We start from the raw sequence: 20,634 nt of genomic DNA, 5'->3' as shown, positions 1-20,634 counted from the left end.
CCTGCCAACCAATTCTACTCCAAGAGGAATCTCTGCCTCTTTTTTTTTTTTTTTTTTGAGATGGGATCTCACTCTGCAGCTAAGTCTGTAGTGCAGTGGTGCAGTCAGCGCTCACTGCAGCATTGATCTACTGAGTTCAAGTGTTCCTCCCGCCCCACCCCTCTGGCCCCAGCCTGTAGCTGGGACTATAGGCACTTGCCACCATTCCAAGCTAACTTTTAATGTTTTTGTGTGGAGATGAAGTCTCATTATGTTGCCCTGGCAAGTCTTGAACTCCTGGGTTCAAGGAATCCTCCCACCATGGCCTCCCAAAGTGTGGGATTACAGGCCTCAGCCACCTGGTCCTGCCAAGAGTAATCTCTACCCCACATTTTATGTTTGCATGTCCCTTATTTTTATTTATGTATTTATTTTTGAGACAGGGTCTCAGTCTCTTGTCTGGGCTGGAGTACAGTTTCATGATCTTGGTTCACTGCAACCTCTGCCTCCCTAACTCTAGCTAGCCTCCTGCCTCAGCCTCCTGAGTAGCTGGGACTACAGGCACATGCAACCATGCCTGGCTAATTTTTGCATTTTTGGTAGAGGCAGGGTTTAAGCTTGTCCCTTATTTTTAGAGTGTTTTATGATATAAATAATATAATATTTTAAGTCTTGCATGTTTTTGAAGTTAAATAGTATATTGTGTGTAATCTTACATTAATAAATTAAGTTTCATTTTAAAAATATTTAATTCTAAATACACTAAAATTTATTCATCCACTCTATCGATGGATTTTTGGGTATTTTCAAGGTTTTATTGTCTTAATGAAATGGTAATATAAATATTCTTATGGTCTTCTGGTGCACATATGTTCCCTTAGGTACCAATCTAGGAGACATATTGCTTGTTTCAGAATATACAAATATTAAAATTTACAAGATAATGCCAAATTGTTCTTCAAAGTAGTTGTAGCAATTTACACTCACACTAGTAATATACAATTAATACCAATGTTTTTTTCCAACATTTTTTATTGTTGAACTTCTTAACTTACGAAAATTAAACAGTAGCACATTGCTGTCTTGATTTAAATTTCTCTAATCTCTAATATTGGTTATATGCATTTACTTTCAGAATACATATTCCTATCTTTTCCCCACCCCAAAAAACACACAAAAACGAATTTCTCTAGAATATCTGTAATTAAATATTGTGCTATATAGGTTTGGAGTTGTAGCTGAGTACGGGTCAACTTTATGAAAAGATACTCACAAGGCTATTGCTTCTTATTGTATGTTTATTATAAATCAGTAGAGGAATAGTAAAAACAACATTATAGCAAAATTTTTGCTAATGGTCTTTCTTTAGGATTTTAAAGAATCAAAATAAAAATAAAACAAGTAAAGATGGAAGTAGATAAAATACAAATGGGGGCCATTTACTCCATTATAATATTAAGACATTGACTAATGGAAAATCATATTAATTTTTTTGCATGGTACTAAAAGAGGAAAAAATGTAAACATATTTCACCCTTTAATGGATGAAGCTGCATGTTCTACTTTCAAAAATATGTAATTTTCATTATGGTGCCACAAAGAAGTTAGCGTTATCATCTATACTTCTATTGCCTTTTTAAATATATGTAGCCAGTGAACATTGAGTTAAGACTTTTCTTATATTTAACCAGGACCAACAAGCAGAACATAAAACCTGAATTCGATCACCAGACATTATTTTAAGACCATCTTTAAATAGCCTGTATGAGTTAATTGTATTTAAAATGAATGGCTTGGTTAATTCACTGAAATCAACGGGTTTATCTCTCCGTAAAGCAACAGTATCCCAAACTTGTACCTAATGAAAATGTACATGAGGAACTTACTTAAAATATTTATTCTTCTACCCTCTCTTAGTGAGTATAATTTGACAGATTTGGGGCTTGGCTCAGAAATTTGTACTTTCAACATGAGCTCCAGAGTAATGGTGTATCAGCTACACTTTAAAAAAGATTTGGGGGAAATACTATCAGAACAGACTTCCTCCCTTTGGTAGGGTTCCTAACAAGAGCCCTGATAGAATCATGTCACTGTATTACAACCTGGGCTACAGAGCAAAAGGCCATCTGAAAACAAAACAAAACAAAACAAAACAAAACAAAAACAACTCTGAGAATTCAGAGTTGACTAGAACCTGGGGAAGCCTTCTAGATTGTTCTCTACATTTGTAAAAGAAATAAATGTAAGAACTGCTCTAGAATGTACATTCTCAACCAGAGTGCCAGCTTCATGAATGCTGAGATTTGCGTTGGTTTTACAGCTTGAATGTCTCTGCCGAAGGCTTTCAATAAATATTTGTTGAAAAGGAAAGAAGGAAGAAAGAAAAGGAAGAAGGAACGAAGGAGGAAAGGAAAGAAGGAAAGAAGGAAGGAAGGAAGGAAGGAGTTAATGAAGACTCAAGGTGATTCTTAACTTTCTAATACAGAATTCTCTTTTCGTTTCCTCCTTCAATCCAGATAAATGACGTGCCATGATGGAAAATCTGAAATATGTTTTGTGATGCCTTTTTGCTGCTACTACCAACAGTAACCTCAAACTCTTGAAACTGGGGTTTTTTCCTCTTTTTCTGCCATGCCCCATAGTAATCTTCCTTGCTTGCATGTTCTACTACACCTCAGTGATGCTTCAGATATGCAACTAAACTACTGCACAATAAATATAAAGCTAGGACAAGTCACTTAATTCAGGTTTAAATATACAAATTTTCCTTGCAGTAACTTAAAATTGATACTTCTCATCCACTGATTTCCTGTCAGGATCTTGCCTACTAAGGGCCATGATTATTCTGGCTGGCATATCTCATTTTTTCCCTTTAGTTAGGCAAATTACTTTAGTGACACTCTTGGTAGAGACTCTTTTGTTTGGTGTCTGGAAGACGGTCTTTTTTTTTTTTTTCTTTTTCCTTTCCCAGTGTTTTCTTTATAATCTTTGTAGTCCACTGTAATTGGTAAGCTTGGACTATAAACTCAGTTTTGAGTTCTGAAACTGACTTATACTCTTAAAACTTAGATGATTTATTTTATTTTGGATACTTTAATTTCATCATCAGAAAAATGGGAGCACTGCTACAGAAGACCTCTACGATCTCTGCTATTGAATGATTGTGTGATTCTCTGCAGAAAGGTAATTTTGCTTGTAATGCTGACCCTGATTCTTCAGACTCACTCTCTTACACTGTACCCTCAACTATTTGTTTTCTTGTTCTCTATTAAGTATAAATAAATCCACAAATTTTCTGAAGGTAGAAATCATAATTCTCTACCATTTTTGGGGAGGGATGATATTTTGTCACCACTCTGTAGGAAACAAATAGTTTAGGATTCAGAGGGGTTTTGACTTTATGAACTTGAGAATAGCTCATGTTGAACATAAAAATTTGTATATTCTCTGATGCTCTTTACGACCTTCTAAAATGTTCAGCAACAGTGAAATTATCCAGCCTTGTTATCTGAAAAAAAACTCTGAGAAAACAATTACACAAACTTTTGTTTGTTGACAGATGGCTGACAGACAGTTATAGGCCCCTTGTTCTTTTGTTACTTCTTTTGGAGCAGTTTAATCATGTTAAATAGTAAAGTTTTCACTCTGCCAGCCCGGCCCCCAGTACATCATGGTTTTACATGTTGATGAACAACATCACCTTAATGCCTTAAAAATGCAAGATATTTAAGCCAATTCCCCCATGTATAAAATAAATATGTGTATACATGTCTCTTAGCTCCTAGCTCCTTCCTGTCAGCACTTAGGTTTCCAGAATTCATGGTCCTCGTATATTCTTTCTCTGCCTCTGATTTCTCTCCTTTCAAGCAATCTTAGCACTGTTTCCGTTCCTATAATACCTATGTCCTATAATTCTATATTTCCCTCTATACTTTACCTTTAACATATATGCCTTATGTTTAATTCAACAAATATTTATTGAATAGATATGTATAAGGTATAAATGTTCAAAGATGACTTAGATACAGCTTTTACACTCTAGGAGTTTTGCTAAGAAAGAGAGAATATATAAACAATTGTAATAAAGAATTAGTAGGATATATGTAGATAGATAGTTAAAGAAAAGATTAAAGTTTGACCAGGTTATTTCCTATTAGCTCTATTTTAATCAACTAATTTATTTTCAAGTATGATAAAGACTAGAAATTGATTCACACCCAGATTTTAACAGTGGATTTATGCATTTGTATTGCCTTCCCCAAAAATCAGGCCTCTAATTTTTAATTTTTTTTTAATGTTTGATATGGTAAAACTGCAAAAATGACTTGGTGGCAAACTGGTCTTTCACATTAGCCCCTTAAATTACACTAAGTAGGCAAGAGAGGAATATAATTACATATGAAGTCAGCAGTGCTTAAAACATAAGCAATGGAAATGTTTTATGTCAATGATAACAAATATATCAAACACTTACTACAGGCCAGGCTCTATTCTTAATTTATTCATGTAAATTAAGACTTAATTAAACTCCCTTATGTAGAGACTATTATAATAAACATTTTATAAATGAAGAAAAAGACATAGAAAGTTGAAGTGAGTTGCCTAGCTAGGAATAATTATGCAAGTTTGTTCAGCTTAAGAGCCCGTGTTCTTAGTCGTTACCTCTGTGTCTCCGTGGAGTAAGAATGCTGTTTGAAGGGCAAATGGCTAGGGAATCAAAGAAGTTGGGATCAGAATATTTCTGATACTTTGTATGAATCAATTCTATTAGTCTTAGATGCTTTAGAAAATAAATATAAGCTATTCTATCTAAAATGCCTAATAAACTTCCTTGAATATGGACACTTGCATCTGTCCAGTTTCCTACCCTTGGGCAAGACGTATCAAGATTCGCATTCATGAGCTTCTGTCTTTTGAAGAGCACATGCATCTTATTGGCATCTTTTTAGAGTGTACATGTGGGGTGCATCGCATCAAAAGATAAATGCATACCACAATGGCTGAAACATGGCTAGCAAAATAGTTGTGTTGAAAATTTGTTCTGACTCTTACCATCATCTAACCATCAAAAATAGCTGACATGATAACAATATCAGAACAGCTGTGCTATTTTAAAGTGTTTTGTTTCCTAAACAACCTCCCACTATTACTCCCTGTCAAGATTTGCTGTTTTTATCCACTTGTGCAAATAAATTATTACTTGAATATGGAATAGATCAGGAGAAAATATGAAAGAAATATGCTTAAGTAGATATATTTCCAGACCCAACAGTCATGGATGCAACTGATTTGCCAACTACATTCAGTTTATACATCGTAAAAATGAATCTGCTACCAGAAAGCCTGAGTTGAGAAAGTCCAGACTGGTTTATAACAATCTCCTGCTGGTGTTTTTGACATAATTTAACTCTGAGTCAACAAAAAAGTTTTTTCTATATCATGTAGCTTGACAATATTAATTGAATACTTCCCTTAGAATTTGAACCATTGACATAAAAGACAAAATTTTTATCATGTTTCCAGAGGTCAAAGCTTAATTAGCAGGCAATAGTTTCCTGGGCAGGTACAGTTGTTATGTCTAAAAAAGACCTCAATGAAATATACCATCACTCAGTTTAATGGTCAGTTTTCTGAATAAGAAAGAAAATGGATCCACTGGAGGGTGAACGTAGTGTCATGATAACTAAAGTCAATTTGTTTGTTTGGGAATCCGCTTAGAATTTTAGTTATTCAGCTGTGTTTACTAATAAACTGTGCAGGCATGTAAACAAGCAGTCTCAGAGACACAATGGCTAGACTCTCTGTTTCCAAAATATTGGCCCCAATTGTAAACTTCATTCACAAAACTACACTTCCATTGGTTAACCAGTGGATAGCTGAGCAAAAGAGAAGCTGTTGTTCTAACTTTGTGATATTTTTGAACATTATGAAATATCAAGGTACATACTACGTAATACTACCAAAGAATAAAAATAGAATAAGAGCAAAATTTCATATAAATACATACAAGTGCCACACAATTCTTTTAAATTTAAAAAAAGAGATGGAAAGGAAAAGGAGATGAAGATCAGTGTTATCTTCAGGCTTTTTATGTAGGGTATACTAAAAGACCATGACCAAATGGCTCTGCCATTGTGGGTAGTTCCTGACCTGCCATTTCCCACAGTCCAAATTTTTCAGGTCAGAAGAATGGGTTAATTGCTTTACAGTCTCTAAGATTCTTTTATAAAATTGTTAGGTCACATCAATAAGATCTGCCAAATTAAATACTTGACTTTTATCTGATATTCTAGATCTGGTAAAAAAAAAACATATATATATATATATATGTCTAACATTCCATAAGCAACTCAAGTCAATGTTTTATGAGTTATAAATATTATACATATATCCCTTTAAGTAATAGGTCATAAAATACATTTAGCTTTAGCTTTCTACTCAACATATATTTATAAACTTTAACATTACTGAAATATCTTGGATCTCAATATACAGGTAGTCTATAATTCCCACAGAGTTTAAATTAAAGCTACTTTTAAAGAGTTAATAAAGTTTCTTATTTAGTTTTTAAATGAAGGAAATAAAAGTTGAGCTTGAAATATTAAGACTGACTCTTCATGGGAACTGAATGAATTGTTCAGAAGCATTCAGTTTTTCTGAATGCCATATTTTTTTCTAGTATAAAAGGTGGATACTCTATTCACTCTGAGTATTTCCTAAAATTTCATGGATTCTGTGTTTTGATCCCAACATAAATATTTTGGAAGTCAAATATTAGAAAAACGTTGGAGAAGATTCTTGAATCCCACCTTTATATCCCTTTCCCTCTGTAGCTGAAGTAGAAGTTTTCAGCCTTGTCCTAACAAAACTTCACTGCAAATACCTGCGTCACTTTGTTTCCCCATCTTAGGCTTTCTTCAGCTCTGCAACCAAAAATGCACTAAACTTAATATACCCAGGGTAAATCCTTAGCAGATGAAAGACTAGGTGGATAAACCCCCAGCCTTCTTATTGTTCAGTGGGACAATTTGAAGGTGTGGTCCACACAATAGCTCAGAGGCGATCCAATAGACTGGAGCACCAATTATCTGTAGCAGTAACCCTCTCATTAATGTACCATTTATTGGCTTTTCTCCTTTTCCCATCTCACTTATCTCATCTGTCCCTCATTCATATCTCCTAAGATCACCTCCCAAACAAATTATATGTTTGTTTGTCTTTGTCTCGTATTGGCTTTTGGAGAAAAATGAACTAAAATAGTTTGACCTCCAGTTTCTATAAAGAGATACTTAAACCTTTCCAATACCAATAAACAAAAATTCAGTGAACCTCTTGAAGTAAAACTCACAAAACAATGTTCTGATGAATTAATCTACGTGATTCAAAAGCTCGTGTGTTCCATTGCCCTGACTGCACAGAGAATCTACATATCAAAAAGAAACCAAAGTTATCCTCAATTGTCCCTAATTTTTGGTTTTGCTGATGCATGAAACTTAGATGTTGCTATGTTGTTCTGTATTTGGCCAGCAAAAAGCTTGGCTAATTCTCTTATCATTAACCACAACCTACATCATCATTGTTGCCAAGAATGTGAAGATAAACTCCTCAATGTAATACATGCCAAAAAATATTGTGTCCTTTGTGTCTAATTGAACGTTTTTTCCATTTTTTAAAAGTGAGCACTTTTTTCAATTATATTTGTTTTTAAAAAGACTGTATTTTTAACCGGATGAACTGCTTACTAATTCTTTCTTCTTTTTCTGTTTTTCCTGTGGAGTACTTCCTATTTACTTTTCTTACCTAAGGTGAACAACATAATGTTTATACATATATATATACACACCATATATATTAAAACATATACAGTTTTATATGTGGTTTTATGTATACACACACACACACACACACAAACACATAGTTAAATGGTTAGTTTAAACACATGAACAAGGTAAGGCTATTATTCTTTGGTTGGTAAGTAACTAAATGAAAATGCTTTACTGCTAAGTATTTTTATTAAATACTAGTACCACTAAATTAGAAAATTCTCAGGCCCTAGATTTTATATTAGGAATTTATTTAGCTGTAGTGCAAATATGTAGAATATAATTCATAGGGAAACATTTTTTCCAGTTAAGAATCTTGAGGACTACATTAGCAAAAAAATACTTAAATTTGATTTTTGAGACTAATAAAATAAATGTAATTAATAATAATGCAAAAACATAACTACAATTGTTAAAATATATTAGTTTGATATTTTGTCTAGTTAATTTAACAAAAGAAAACGAGATGGGGCAGAGAAAAGGAAAGAACATAAATTGTCAGAAAGTTGGTCTACTTTGTAAAATTCTTAATTGACTTAGATGTAACTAACTTAATAATGTTACTTGAAAATATAAATAGTGAAATTTGTTATAATTTTAATTGTTATCTCATGGCCAAATGAGATGTAAACTGTAGAAAACCTCTGTTTTTCTAAGTTGTAATGAGGAAAACTTATCTTTCTGTCTACCTGTAACTTTTCAGAGCCAAAATATCTCTGAAAAAAATTTGTCTCTTTGAAACACTTTTCCTTTTCTGATAAGCAATAATTATATAGTTTTTCAAGTGACAACTCATTCTTAAGAGCCATAAATGACATTGAGAGAGTTATAAAAGATTTTAATTTTATATATTGACAAGTATAATCCAAATTTCCTATTTCACCAGATAAAAGTAAATTTTCATAATTACATAAAAATATGTACTAGTATGTCTTGAAGTTGATTATTCTATTAGTGTTTTTTTTTTTCCTGCTTTTGTATGGATAGAATCAACCTTTTGTATGCTGTTACTTTTGCCCTATCTTTATATTTCCTGGGTACCAATCTCCTTACCTGCAAAGAAAGAGATTTGAAAATGTGGTCTCTAGTGTCCTCTCCTGACATAGCCTATAGATTCTAAATCCTATCCACAATTCCCAATTCAAGACCAGATGGCCATTTTCAGTTCCCCCATCCACGTTATCGAGATGGGCTGACTTCTCTTTGCCAAGTTTGTTCATGGGACCAATGTGGTATATCCAAAGTGTATCTAATCTTGAAAAAATGATGACATCCTTGAGGATAGACTATGTATTATACTTTCCTATCCTCATCACAGAATAGATGTTTAATAAATACCTATACTATCATCACAAAATCACTTATATCTTGTATGATATTGTACTAAAAAGAAAAGAAAGTGACTGTCACTTGATTAAGTTTCTTATCTTTTGGGGGGCACAAACTCTGCTTTTTACAACTTTTACTCAGGAAACTGATTTAACACAGAGAGAACCAGTTAAGTATCACTATTTTTGTTGTATCACTTCCCCCTGCATATCCTGATTTAGAAGTATTCTTTAATTACCAAAGAAATAATGCATCACTGAATCAGGAAATGTTTAATTATGGTCTGGTAGGAGCTTTGCTCACACATAGGTAAACCGTGTAACTTCTGGAGTCATTGAAAAATAATATTTCTTAATATCTGACAAGTCGTCAGCTATGCACTTAGGACAAGCCTCAAAAACACTTGTTTGACTATAGGTGGAGAGGTGGACATTGGGTCAGAGTCAGACATGTGTTTGAAATATAGCTTTGCCATTTATTGAGTAAACTTAGATAAGTTGATTAACTCTTCTGAGCTTCAGTTTCTCTGTTACAGTAAAATAGAGAATGGTAGTAACTATCTTACATTTTTGTTGAAAAGATTCCTTAGGATGACATATATAAACCACTTAGCATTCCTTGGCATAAAGAAAAAAGTTCAATAAGTAATTTTCTTACTATTTAAATTATTGTGTGGAAACTATTATAGAGTGTATTTTTGTTTATCTTTAAAAACAGTTTGCTTTGGTTTGTCAGATTAATTTGTGAGAACATGAATAGCACAGTTGTGTAAGAAGTTTAGAACCTGTTTAGTGTAAGATCATGGAATCATCGAATATTAGAGCAGTGGAACACTGAGACATGAAACGTTTCATTTCACTTCCATCATTCACAACACATAACACATATACATCATACAGACGAAGAAAAGGAGACCCTGGAAATTGGAATATATTTTCTTTGTTTGCACATATAGAAAACTTGGGGGCTAGTCCTAATTCTCTTTTTTTCTAGCCATCATTGCTTTATCCACACAATTCAGTCCTCTCAGATAATGAGAGATCAACATGAAGAAAATTGGAAGAAAGTAACAAAACATGACATAGATTTGGAGTGTATGTGTTATCTATTAACAAAATAATGCTATAAGACAACCATAATGCTCAGTAACATACAATAATAAACATTATTCAAATCTATAGGTGGGTTACTTATGCTGGACTTAGCTGGCCAGATTTTCTGATCTGACTGGGCACCCTCAGGCATCTGTGGTCTGTTTCTGAGGAAAGACGGCTATTGGCTGAGGCGCTCAGCACTTCTTACAGTCTATTATCTTCAAGGTAGCTTGGGCTTGGTCTCACAGAATGGTAGGAATCTGAGAGAGAGAGAGAGCAGAGGCATTCACATCTCTTGAGGCTTAGGCTTATCCCTGCTACCGTATCACCTCTGCCAAAGTCTACTAATCAAATACATCATGAAACCAATCCAGAACTAAGTGGTGGGGAAGGTGGGGAAACAGACTCCCCTTCATGATGGGAAAAACGTCAAAGTGCTGTTGCTAAGATGTAAACACGAATAGGGGTGAAGACTTGGGTACAATTTTTTAAGCCTTCAAAGGATATTGCACAATTTTGTAATAAAATTAACCTTTCCATCCTCTGTCTTAATAATATTTCTCCAAAATATTTGATATGTTGGTGTCTAGTTGCTGTCTAATTGATATTATAAGAAAACTTCTACATTTAATAAGAAAAATGCCAAAATAAAATATTTAAATGTTAATAAACTCAGTTGGATTGCAAAATGTAAATATCAACGTTATCTCTTCTTTAACCATAAGCAGCCTTCTATACCCTTAGTCAGAGTGCATGTGGGCTGTTCTTTATCATGAATTAAAACCAGCTTTGAAATCTCTTTGTCACTTTCTGAAATCAAGATTAGAATTAAGCGTTAGTGCTACCAAATATATCAATCATCTTAACACAACCATTTAGGCACTCATACATAAGACTTATAATCCTATTACAATACAACATATCAGAAAATCTTGAAAATTATTGTTGTGATATATATGCATTTATACATTTTTATTTTATTTATATTTTAATATAGATAAGAGTAAAAATAATTACTAAAATAATCAGTTTATTTTATTATTTTTAATGGCAAATCAAGTAGATTTTAGGTGAAAAGATTTAGAGTTGAAATCATCTATCTTATGTATAAGGTAGAAATATTTGCCCGTTTTCTAAATTATTATTGTTAGTTAACAAGAAGCTAATTTGAAAGGCTGTTTATAAAACAATCTATAATTACTGTTTGAAATATTAGTAATATTTTTCAAGGATATTAGTAAGTTATTGGAACTGATTAAGAAGATAAATCTCTGAAATTAATTTTCTATCATAAACACAAACATTTTTTTAAAAATTGAGCTTATCTCAATAGAATAATATTAAAATAAGCTTATTCCCTACTTCAACACTTAATACTCTTGTGTTAAAATAAATTACTTTCATAACAAATATATTATGAACAATGCATATGATTTTTCTATTCCACTGGAAATAAAGCTAAACTTTAAAGTAAGATGATTATTCTATAAATTTCAAGACAATTGTAGGTAAAAATGTGCTAATTTCATCTTAATGGTGGTAACTTAAACTTAAGCCAAATCATGATTATAAGAAATCAGACTAGGACAGAATGAAATATAAGTCCCTGAGCTTTAATAAAGAGTAATTATTTTAACTGAGGGTTTTTTCAGGACTTGATGCTTTTTTACATCACTGACATTACGGGAGATATTATCAAAATTATTAACAAGTATTTTTGAAGATGTTAATATTTGAAGAATTATAAATGCAAGACTATAGTTACAAATGCTGTAATCAAACTTTTCTCTTATACATTTATGAAAAAATAACATTATAAATGTAAAGATTTTCTGTTTTTCATCTTTCATCGATGATGTATGGCTTTCAAATTCTTCTGTAAACATAGGAGGAATAATGTTTCAAAATGTATTTTTTTTGAGCATATATATAGGCAATATAATGTGCTAGTTGAACTTCTAACACTTGGCTGATATTAAGTCCTGGTTAATGTGCTTTTACTCTGGTATTTCTAAAAGTGCTGTACTGCAATATTTTTCATTTGTTGATTTACCTGGTTAGACAGAATAGGTGTCTAATTTAGAAAAGATAGCTCTTGTTTATTGTGACTTTTATATTTATTTACAGTGTTCAGTATTGCGTTACATTCTCTTTAACCAAATCAGCTAAATTCCAACAACAACAACAAAACTCTGAGGCATTCATGTAGAGTAGGGTGCAATAACTTTTGCTGTTTTTCCAATAATTCATTTGGCACTTATAGCTTATAATAAACAGTTCTCTTCATGCGCTCTGAGGGAATCTGATCTTTCGCTAAGGTAAGTGTTATCCCAAGGGTTCAGAGAGGATGGAAAGAATTTAGAAACCTCAAAGTTGGCTTCTGTGAACACCTGGTTAATTATGTGAGACAATAAATGGGAAGTATGGCAACTTTAAGCATACTTATTTTTTCCAGACTACCAGGGTGTGTATATATATATGTGTGTGCGTATATATATATACATAAGGTTTATATATATACATAAGGTTTATATATACATATATATATACAATAAACATAAGGTTTATTATAAAGTTATTTATTTTATATGTATTCTACATAGGGAAGTAGGAAAACAAGTATATATGTACATATATGTGTATGTATGTACACATGTACATATATACTTGTTTTCCTACTTCCCTATGTAGAATACATATAAAATAAATAACTTTATAATAAACCTTATGAAAGATAACCCTCCAGACTCTGGCTCATCTAATTTTACCTTGGAAGGAATAGGATTATTCACCAATGTTAATAACAAATAGCTGAAAAGCTACCAGATCATTAGGACTGGAAATCAAAGCACATGTCCATTTAGGAAGGGTCTTCTGAAATTGGTCTTCTGAATTATTTTAAATGTTAGGGATATTTGTGATATTTTAGTATATGGAAATATATTTTGCATTGAGTCTCATCTCAGTCTTTACATGTATGTATGATATACATGTAATAATGTTTATGTTCAGTTGTTGTTTATGGTCAATGAGGGGTAAGAATAACTCTCCCATTGTCTTCCAGAGTAAAATTAACAGCCATAATAATACAAATAATAGCTAATAAAATATGCTATTATGTTACATATGTTAATCTTTCCCAAACCATGCTGATTTTACTATTATTATTACAACTTTACTGATTAGAAAGTTGATTTTAAGTAGTTAAACACTTAGTTGCCCACAATGATCCAGTTCACAAGGGGCGAAACTAGAATTCAGATAGAGGAGATGACGCTAGATTTTGAGCTGTTATTAGCTGCTACACTGTACACTGTGAGCATTTGACTGTATTAGGAGGTCCAATCTCACACTTATATTTGTACTTACGCAAAGCCCAAAACACTCCATTGAAAATGAATATGGGTATGACAGAGGCCTCCTTTTCTATCGCAGGTTTCTTCCCTTTATGCTCATTAGAGCTAACCTAATCAATAAAAATGTTTATTTTTATGAGAATGTTTCTAACATATCAAGATTTGCACATGCCATATCATTACCAATAAAGTTCGTTAATGAGCATGGCTTTGTACATCAAGAACTGTAAATGGTCCAAAGTGTGTCTTATCCTCAGGCAAAATAAGTAACTTCCCACATATATATGTGATTTTGGAGGTGCCTACAGAGCTCTTCTGTACCATCCTATCTCCACTCCCCAAATCCCAAACACCATCAAACACCTAATTTACTCATTACCAAACTCTGAATTGTCAGGATGCGTTATAAATGGAAAAAGCTCCAATGTGGGAAGAGTTGATAGGTGAAGGAAACTGCAGGCTTGGGATTTGAACTAATGCTCTCTCCATCCCTACTTCAGTAAGAAAAGGCAGTGTCTTGCCAAAGAAAAGTCACAGTAAAAGGGAAAATGAAACCGCTATGTTTTGTTATATTCTAAATGATGTCATGACCTAGAAAATGTTATCCTTTCATAAATACCATTGTCAACTATCAAAATGTTAGTGGTATAATAGTAGAAATTAAAAATCTAGTTAGATCAAGATAATAATTTAGTACTGAGGTCCCACTTCCTACTTCAGATTTGGCTTCAATTCTAAAGAAGTCAGAAAAAATATTTTTAGTGCTGTTGTAATAGCATTACAGTTCTCTATTTTTGTTTTGCCTGTTTCAAAAATTATATCTATGCAATTTATTTTATAAATAACAAAAATGGCCATAAATTTTACCCTCTTATACAAACTTACTTTTGTAATGTAACTTTTTGTATCTCCTCCAACTTGCAACTCTTCCGTCAAGAAGTAGAATCTATCTTCCACCCTTTGATTTGTGGCTTATCCATATGACTTGCTTTGACCAATGGAATATTAACAAGTGTGATGCTAATAGAGATTTAAAGCATTTATGCACTAGATCTTGCTCTCTTATGGCTCATTGAATCTTGATGCTCCGTGTGCAGACACCTGAGTATCCCTGGAGGATGACAAAACTTTTTAAATGAGGACTTTATAGACTAATCAACTTGCCAACTGTCAGATATGATTGAGATGATTCTGGACCATTTAGCCTTGGCTGAGCCTGTATAGACAGAAAAAAAAACTGTCTAAGCAATCTAAAGAATTGTGAAAATAATAAATACTTGTTGTTTTAAGCCAATAAGTTTTGGGGTGGTCTGTTGCACAGCAAAAGATAATTGATACATTCCCTAGCTTTTTTTATTGTTGTTGCTGTTATTGTAGATACAGATATTTAAGAAAACGTAACTAGCACTTTCTGGCATGGGAAAAATACATATGGAAATGTAAAAATATGAATGTTCACACTATTCAGTAATTCTAAGAAAGCATCTAATTGCTAGGTTCCGAAATAGAATGAAATACCACTGCTCAGTTTACACAACGCAAAACTGGCTCCCGTTGTGTTGCCAGTATTACATGTGAGGAAAATGAGAAGTACAGTTATGTTTATGTTGACACGTCTTCATTTCAAGTTTAAGCATTTGATTTGTTTATACTTTCCCCCATTTTCTTGGTTCAGCTGCACTGTCTGGGTTTTAACAAGCTTCAGTTTTACCTCATTCGGTGAGACAGTGTCTGAGTTTAGGATTAACATTTGTACAGTGAAACATAAATGCTCATGAATTGTATATAATATTTTAGCAAAGGCTTATTTAGTTTTACTGCTTTCACAAATTTTTGGTTTAACCAGCAGCCTTCTATTACTCCCTTACGAGTTCAATTTAATGGATGGTAAGAATGTAATAGTTGGAATGTCTTTTTTCTAGGTTAATAAGTTTAGTAGGTAGCTGCTGTCTGCTGTGGATTACATAAAAGTTTCAAATTTTGTTTTATCTTTTTCTGTTTCCCTTTATTCAAAATTCTAACTGCTTCTCTTAACCAATAAATCTAAAAAGTTTAAGTTACTCTGAAATAAGTGCATATCCTGATCGGATTAACTAAAAACAATGCTTGAAAAGTTTTTTAAAAACTACACACAAAGTTCTATGTCACTATAACACCATTTTTCTACCTTGTGTATGTAGGATATTTTGGAAATCTTCTGCTTTCCCTATTTTTGCCCTTCTTCCAGTCTCCTGAAATAAGCTCTCCCTGTCCTCAGGAATTCAGTGATCTAAACAACATAGAGTTAGAAGAAAACTTAGAGGCCTTCTTGAGTCTATATTTAAAATATATTTTACTCCTATTATCAGTAAGAAATGTTTTAATAGATATACATATAATATTAACAAAATATCATCATAAATTAATATTTATTTTCATATTTTCATCAATGCATGATGATAGTTTTTAATTCTATTTTATTTCATTTCCATTTACTTCTATTATATTATCTTTTTATTTGTTGGGTTTTTTCTTGTTTTGTTTTTGTTTTTAAGTGTTGGTCACTCACTACTAAATTGATTTTGCATTTTAGTATTGGATTTTGACCTATAGGTGGAAATATACTGTCCTACCTTAGAAGGAATAAAATAATTTACATCTTAAGATGCCTGTTATTATAACTATTTCATTCCTTCTCATCTTTCTCTGCTTTTCTCCTAGTAAAGTAGATATCTCTATTCTAACCTCCTTTTGAAGGAGAGGAAATGTTATCTCCACAGACCTCAGGCCCATGGCAGAGCCATCCCATGAATCTTCTATCCTTGGATCTCCTTTTCTTTGATTTCCTGATAATTATAATGACTCTCAAATTGGCTTATAGTTCATTTCATCTTTTTAAAAAAAGTCTTGTCACCTGTCCTTCTTAAGCCACCCTACACACATATACCCTGCTTCCAGCTACTTTTCAGTTTTCTTTTTTAGTTTCATTTTTCTATCCCAGTGGCCCCTGCCCCAAGACTTTGTCTTAGATACTCCTCCTTGTGATCATAGCCCTTATCAGCATCATTTTTGTAGAGCCCCAAACACAACTAGGAATAATTTAAAATGGCTGGAATCAAGTATGGTTAGCAAAAATGACTTCCAAAGATGGAGAAATAAAAAATTATTTTGATGAGAAATGGGTCCCTCTACTGGTTTAAAAAATAATGAAGATTTAATTAACTGATTTATGTCCCTTGAATCTTTCTGTCACTTTTCTAGATAAACATTGGACAATGATATCAAGTAAATAAATTAAAGTTTGAGAATATATGTCCTTGTTTAGAATTATGTCAGGTAATCTCTCATATATGAGCTGAATCCCAATCTGCTCTACTTCCCAGAATCACTCAGAACTCACTGGAGGGAAGCTCTTGCTTTTCTGCCTCTGGTATCTGCTCAAATGCAGGCACTCTTATGGTTACAAACTTTCCCAGCTTCCACTCTCTCTTATGTTTCTCACCCCAAACCTTTCAATCTATTTTCCCCCTTTCAATCTATTTCCCCCCTGCTTACCTATGTCCATCTTTATGAGAAATGAAGTATGTTATTTTCAAACCCAAAAGTATCCATCCTTGCAGGCACATGCAATTAAAGTGGGGTAAGTGCATTCCTATCATCACTTTCCAGACTTTCAGCTGTAAGATGGGGATGCATTTATACTGTTCAGAGAATCTCACTGTGCTGAAAACCTATATTCTTCTCTTGGGAATCAAATCACTTCCCTTCCTTTTTCCTCACTAACCTCAATTCCCAGTTACTCAGTGTTTATTGAGTAAACTACATCTATCTACATCAGCTAGATGTAGATAGAAAAGCAAAGTTCAGGGTCATAGGTCTCTGCTAGAGAGCTTTTGCAGTTTTGAAGGTTATCAGATTCACTATATTGCTAATTGGTGGATTTCAACAGGGAGGAAAAAAAATCAGTCAATGTAGGCTGAGAAAATAGTTAAGTGCCAATAATCTTACTTCATGTTTAATAGTCACCACATGCCTTCCCTATCTCATCCTTTATTTATTAATATTTATTGATTGATTCATTTTCTAATGGTTATATAATTTATTACTAGAGTCTAATTTTGATTTGATAATTTTTATCACTTATTTATAGCAATATAAATCACATAGTAATCTGCCGTTTTTCACTAAAGCCAACATATGAATTGTATTTGATCCTTTTTATCTGGAGGGCCAGCTGAAATTTTTAATTTTAGAAAACAAAAGCAAAAAGTAGAATCTTTTCTTAAAAAGAAGAGCAGATATATGTCCTTAATTCTGTAAAAACTCAATCAATAGAAGCCAGAAAGTGGTAAGAGCAAACTAATGACAACTGTTGACAGACAATGTCTCCTTGACAGAATTAGCTACATAAATAATTTGTAAGGTCCCAGTGCAAAATAAAAAGAGGGGCTTCATGTTGAAAAATTACTAAGAATTTCATTATGCCAATAGCAAAACATTGAACTATTCTCAGGGCCCCTCTAGGTATATAGGACTCTTTCCAACTGCACAGGTCATGTATATCCATGAAGAAGGCCTTGATTCTAGAACATGTTTTACAAATGTATACTGAAAGCTACAATCTCCTCCTCATCTGTATCTGCATCTATTGTATTAAGTCTTTTTTTTTTCTTCACAAGAAGAACTTTTTGGAAGAGTAGTCTAATTGACTGCTAACAAATTCATTGAGAAACTGCTTATATGTGTGGAAAATAACACAATTAGATTTACATTTCATACTATTAAGCAAATAATCAGTTCTAGGTGGATTTAAGACTGAAATGTAAAAATTGAAAGTTTTTTTTAATTTGAAAACAATAGAGATTATGGCTTTAGGCCAGGGAAATGTACTTTAAAGAAGTACAAAAATGTACAAAAAGCACAAAAGTTGAGATTGATGTATTTAACTATATTAAACATTTTAGAAACTAAATTAAAAGACAAATTAAATACATTAAAAAAAGTCAAGGCTATCATGTGAGAAAGTTATCTGTCATACAGATAGCTGGTAATAGGCTACCATCAGAATGTATAAAAAATCCTTTAAAATAGGCAATGATACATTTTAAAAATACTATAAAAAATGAATATACTTGAATGACCGATATATCTATAAAAACATGCTCATTATCAGAACACTTCCAGGTACCATTTTACACCTCATCCTCATCTCCATCAATAGCCTTGGATGTAGTCACAGAACTTCTGAGTCACTAGGGGTAGGATGGGGCCTTGGAAAGTTAATTTTGAAGAAGCTCTCTGAGGGATTCTGATGAGTACCATGGTTGAAAAATGTTTTCTTGAATTTTAACAGATCCTGGTCCAAAGGAATCAATCATCATAGCCTAAAATTGTAACTTCCACAGAGTTTTTCAATCTGTCACTTCCTTTCCATTGCTGTGGTTCAGAGAGGTTTAGAGAGGGACTTTGGTACGTGTAAAGAGGTTGGTCTTAAATGCCAGACAGCAGTATACTCCAGCTGTGCAGGAGGTGCAAGGACCATTAACCCACAACTACATGGAAAGCAAGGAGAATAGTGTTCATGAGTCTCCACCAATGTCTTCTATATTAGGTGACAATCATTTCCTCCAAACCCTTTCTCTCTAAACCCACAGCTCATAGAGAAACTGTAGTTCCTGATGTCCACAAGAACCTGTCTCACTTCTTCTTTCATCCTTGATTGATGGAGGGAATAAATCATTCTTCACTTCTAGTGAAAAAGGAGGGAAGAAGTGCTCAGGGAAGGATGCAGCCAGGACACGGATTTTAATTGGACCTGAAAAGAAGATTAGTTGCCCTATAATAGAGCACAGGCATGTTCTGATAACAGTAACTTCTACATCATTTGAGGCAGAAACAGAAAAACAAACCTTATACAGTGTCTCACAGAAGTACCCTTTAGCTAATCTCTCTAATATATAAAAAGCTGTAAATCTGAAGAAATAAGAGATTAAAAGTATATATAAAAATGGGTAAAAGAATGGATAGAATGTACACAGAAAAAATAAATGTACATAAAATATACAAAAATATGCACCATATTATTCTTTATAAAAATGCAGAGATTACTATTACTGGGAAACTGGAAAATTTCAAAAGTTTTATGGTTTATTCTGTAGCTGTGGCTTTTGGAAAGCAGTAACTCTCATGTCTTGCAAAATGGTCAATCTCTATCAAGGAAAATTCCCTTTGATCTATAATCTCACTTTTAGAAATCCACCCTGACAATAAGCCTTCCAGAATACAAAACAACATATTATGATGAATTGTTATAATTTTGTGTTGCCTCGGCATTCATTTTGAACACAAGTTAAACTTTCTGATACCAGAAGAGGGGCTCAGTCATTTTTGACACAATTTCCAGTTCTACACCACACTTACATGACTCAACCTGGCCAAAAAACTTAAATCCATCTCTCCCGCTTCTTTTAAAAGGACAGTCAGGCTTTGCGTGGGAATGTAAAGTGACCCACACCATATTCCCTTACATATACCGCTAGTTGCCATGTGCTCTTCTCCCTCTCTGTCTGACTCTTCATTCCTGCCTCTTATGACCTGGGGACAGAGGATTGCCCTCTTGACTCATTGTGCCTCCCTGCCCAGGATCTGTAAGTGAAAATCTTTGAACTTGTTTCTTATTGTGGTAGTATATTAAATTTGCGTCTTCCATCTGAAAAACCAGAGGCTTCCCCAGACTGGGTTTTTTCCTGGAAATGCAGGCAAGAGCACATAGTCAGGCTTCCAGTGCCAGAGCAATGGTCAGTCATAATCTGGACACAAGTCAGACAAGGACAACGTAGGTATCTGCCAGTATAAAGAAGTTTCCCATGTGACAGACACCCCAACTCCACCCCAACATCATGAGTTAGACAACCAGACATTAAGCCATGCTCTGAGTAAAAGAAATAAATATCCTGTGAAAGGCATACTGTAAACACCCATACCCAGCCCCAGTCCTTTTCCTTTAGGGCAGGGTTACTAGGCGCTCTGGTACTGGCACCCCAGTTTAGCTGGGGGCTCTCAAAACACATATGC

The 20,634-nt window shown here is 33.3% G+C and overlaps 1 long non-coding RNA gene across 1 annotated transcript in view; it reads left to right on the top strand.

Moving 5' to 3' along the window:
- The window catches only part of LOC101135069 (uncharacterized), a 67,222-nt gene that overhangs the window by 25,632 nt on the left and 20,956 nt on the right, over positions 1 to 20,634 (top strand). The window contains exon 2 of the long non-coding RNA XR_175133.4: positions 2,300 to 2,440. This is a non-coding gene — a long non-coding RNA (uncharacterized lncRNA). The remainder of the gene's footprint in view (positions 1 to 2,299; positions 2,441 to 20,634) is intronic.

This window comes from Gorilla gorilla, chromosome 6 (genome assembly GCF_029281585.2).
Source record: "Gorilla gorilla gorilla isolate KB3781 chromosome 6, NHGRI_mGorGor1-v2.1_pri, whole genome shotgun sequence".
Taxonomy (NCBI): Eukaryota; Metazoa; Chordata; class Mammalia; order Primates; family Hominidae; genus Gorilla; species Gorilla gorilla.
The sequence above is the reverse complement of the archived record's forward strand: the minus strand, read 5'-3'. Positions and strand labels throughout refer to the sequence as shown.